At 44.4% G+C, this 3,702-nt stretch overlaps 1 long non-coding RNA gene across 1 annotated transcript; it reads left to right on the forward strand.

The window, feature by feature from the left end:
* The first annotated feature begins 2,870 nt into the window (after positions 1–2,870).
* Positions 2,871–3,397, forward strand: LOC126984640 (uncharacterized). The gene is made up of 2 exons (XR_007737180.1): positions 2,871–3,222; positions 3,364–3,397. It is a non-coding gene; the product is annotated as an uncharacterized LOC126984640 (long non-coding RNA).
* The last annotated feature ends 305 nt before the right edge of the window (positions 3,398–3,702 follow it).

Raw genomic sequence — 3,702 nt, forward strand, 5'->3', positions numbered from 1 at the left:
AGCAGTGGAAGAATAAGATGAGTAGTGGAAGAATGAGATGAGTAGTGGAAGAATGAGATGAGAAGTGGAAGAATGAGATGAGTAGTGGAAGAATGAGATGAGTAGTGGAAGAATGAGATGAGTAGTGGAAGAATGAGATGAGTAGTGGAAGAATGAGATGAGTAGTGGAAGAATGAGATGAGTAGTGGAAGAATGAGATGAGTAGTGGAAGAATGAGATGAGTAGTGGAAGAATGAGATGAGTAGTGGAGAGAATGAGATGAGTAGTGGAAGAATGAGATGAGCAGTGGAAGAATAAGATGAGTAGTGGAAGAATGAGATGAGTAGTGGAAGAATGAGATGAGAAGTGGAAGAATGAGATGAGTAGTGGAAGAATGAGATGAGTAGTGGAAGAATGAGATGAGTAGTGGAGAGAATGAGATGAGGAGGAGACTAATGAAACCTTTACCCAGACATGACATGACATTGACATAATCCAAACCTTTGGATCAGTACACTGAGTAGACGTGAGAACATGGTCATAACAGGCGCACATAACATCACCGAAGCCGATCCAAGATTCAGGACGTTTCCTAAGTTAAAGGAGGTAATGTTATAATTGTATTTCATAAAGAATCCTCATAACCAAAAACTAACTAAAATTATGAGTATTCTTTTTCTTGAACACAATATTGAATAAACAACAACAATAATATGAGAACACATATAGCCACCATTGCCAGATTGTCATACTCAGAGCATAGTATTTACCGGTTTTTGACGCCTAACTATTGCCAAGATACATCAGAATCTAACTCTTTTAACGATAACTATAAATAAGTTTCATTATAGGAGCCCAGAAGACAGTTTAGGGGTAGGAAGTTGAGAAATATAATCAGCTGAGTACGACAATCTGGCAACGTTGAGGCTGTAGCCCGGAGGCCCGAGGCAGCTCACACACCATTTTGCGGGTATCAGACACCTTAAATAGCATATTTTTACCATGAAAAGCAGGTGATGTCACTTATTGTGACTCTGTGAGCTTTTATATTTATTTATCTGTGTATATTTCATGGTGGTAAAACTTACATTAATAAGTTTCATTTTTACTAGTGACATGACTTTGACTGTATCACAATAGAATTTCACTCAATTAAGTGAATCAGACCCCACAGATGTATAACCAGTGTGTGTATAAATGAATACAAAGATAAGCACATACTTTGATTGAACTCTAGGATGTCTTGTGGATCATTAATAAATAAAAACAAAATATCCGGACTGGCTATTCCTTAGCCCACCACCGCCTTATAGCGACATAAAATAGTCCCTCCGCCAAGTTTGTACCCCACATTTGGTGATGTTAAGTGTGCCTCTTATCACTTGCATCAGTGGTACTCTTGGGTAAAGCACACCACTGTCAGGCATTGATTCTTTTGCTGCAGCAATGGTTTATAAATACATGTTCCAGCTATTTTAGTGTTAGGTGACATTCTCTTGCCCCTCACCTCACAGAGGAGTAAGTAATTCACTGTAGCTGTGAGACTCAACCAGGCTCCAGGCCCAGGTGCAGCTGCCACAGCTGTGGAAAGTCAGCCATCAGTATTTCCCTTCCTCTTCTTGCTGTGGCTCCTCTCCTTTTATCACTTCACAGGCAAGCCTTCTTTCTTCCTTGTCTTACAAGATCACTTTTACCTCTCCTTCACTTCCCTTTCCCTATCAGGCTCAGCTGCTGCTAACACCCTGGTCACTATAACTACTGTAGGCAGACACACTTCAGAAGTGGATCTTCATGTGCCTGGCAATGTCACTCCTTGTCTTAAAGAGCTTTCCACAAACATCACACTTGAACTCTCTAAGGCCATAGTGCCTTAAGACGTGTTCATTGAGTGCCTGCTTCCTACTGAACCTCTTCCCGCACTCTTCACACTCATGACTTTTTACACCAGTGTGTGTAAGGGTGTGTTCATCAAGGTGACTCTTCTGGCTGAATTGTTTCCCACATTCCTTACATTCATAGTTCCTCACACCAGTGTGTGTAAGGGTGTGTCTATTAAGGTTATTCTTTTGGATGAATTTTTTCTGACATTCCTTACATTCATAGTTCTTCACACGAGTGTGTGTAAGGGTGTGTGTATGAAGGCTATTCCTCAGGCTGAATTTTTTCCCACATTCCTTACATTCATAGTTCTTCACACCAGTGTGTGTAAGGGTGTGTCTATCAAGGGTACTCTTCTGGACGAATTGTTTCCCACATTCCTTACATTCATAGTTCTTCACACCAGTGTGTGTAAGGGTGTGTCTATTAAGGTCACTCTTCTGGCTGAATTTTTTCCCACATTCCTTACATTCATAGTTCTTCACACCAGTGTGTGTAAGGGTGTGTCTATCAAGGGTACTCTTCTGGATGAATTGTTTCCCACATTCCTTACATTCATAGTTCTTCACACCAGTGTGTGTAAGGGTGTGTTTATCAAGGGTACTCTTCTGGCTGAATTTTTTCCCACATTCCTTACATTCATAGTTCTTCACACCAGTGTGTGTAAGGGTGTGTGTATCAAGGTCACTCTTCTGGCTGAATTTTTTCCCACATTCCTTACATTCATAGTTCTTCACACCAGTGTGTGTAAGGGTGTGATATCTGAGGCCTTCCCTTGAGACGAGTTCTTTTCCACACTCCAGACACACAAACTTCCTCTCTCCTTTGTTGCTGGAGTTGCCAGCAGCAAGTTGCTTCATCTGCTGACCACTGACCCTCCTGCCCCCTGCAGCAGTTTGCTCCTGCTTGTCCGGGGTACTCATGCTTCTTCTTCTGGGGTGTTCTAGGGGGCTGTTAGGTAGTGGACTTTCTTCTTCTTCTGGGGTGTTCTAGGGGGCTGTTAGGCAGTTTTTACTGCCCGCTAGCGAAGCCCATACGTAAGTGAAGGTTAAGAAAGAAAGGAAGGAAATGGAAGATAGAGAAAAGGGAGAAGGAGTAAGGGAGGCGACTCACACGGGTAATAAATCTCTCCGAAGTGTTATGACCAGTCAGCAGGGCCTCCCGATAGGACAAGGAACGCCACAAGAAGTGCCCTGGTATGGTTGGGGTCATGATCTACATGACCTACAGCGGAGGCGCTACAGGGAGGATAGTCGAGAGGGAGATAGTTAAGGAACGGTGTCCTGGCTGGACGTGTGTGATCGTGTCTCCGCCCTCCCTACAGTAACGTAAAGTGACGAGAAGCTTCAAACAGACCCTGAACGTGTAAGTAGGACGACAGTGTGTTCTCTCCATGCCAGATCCATAATGTATACACCTTAGTCCAGTAATTGCATGCCCATATATGATCAAGAATAACGGAAACGGAAAGATACGTATTCTGATGTGTTCAACTTTGCTCGACAGGTTTGATCGAGAAAATATATACTCGCATCATCACCAGGGGTCTCTTATTGCCCTTCTTACCGTCCTGTCTGTACTGGCGGTAAAAATCAAACACGTGGTCAGCACGCCATACGACGAGACGACGAGGCCAACGGCGGGCGGAGCCGTGGACGTGGGACGGCGCTGGTCGAGGCGAGGACGAGCGGCCGAGGCTCTCAGCGGCTGCGAGTGGCTTGACGTTGGAGCGAGCGAGGACGGCGCGCCGCGAGGCAGCTTCGACGTTCCGCGAGGACGACACGACCATTGACGAAACTCTACGGGATCGGCACGTACTGTTTGGCCCAAGTTAGCTACTCCCAC

Source organism: Eriocheir sinensis, chromosome 57 (genome assembly GCF_024679095.1).
Source record: "Eriocheir sinensis breed Jianghai 21 chromosome 57, ASM2467909v1, whole genome shotgun sequence".
Classification (NCBI taxonomy): Eukaryota; Metazoa; Arthropoda; class Malacostraca; order Decapoda; family Varunidae; genus Eriocheir; species Eriocheir sinensis.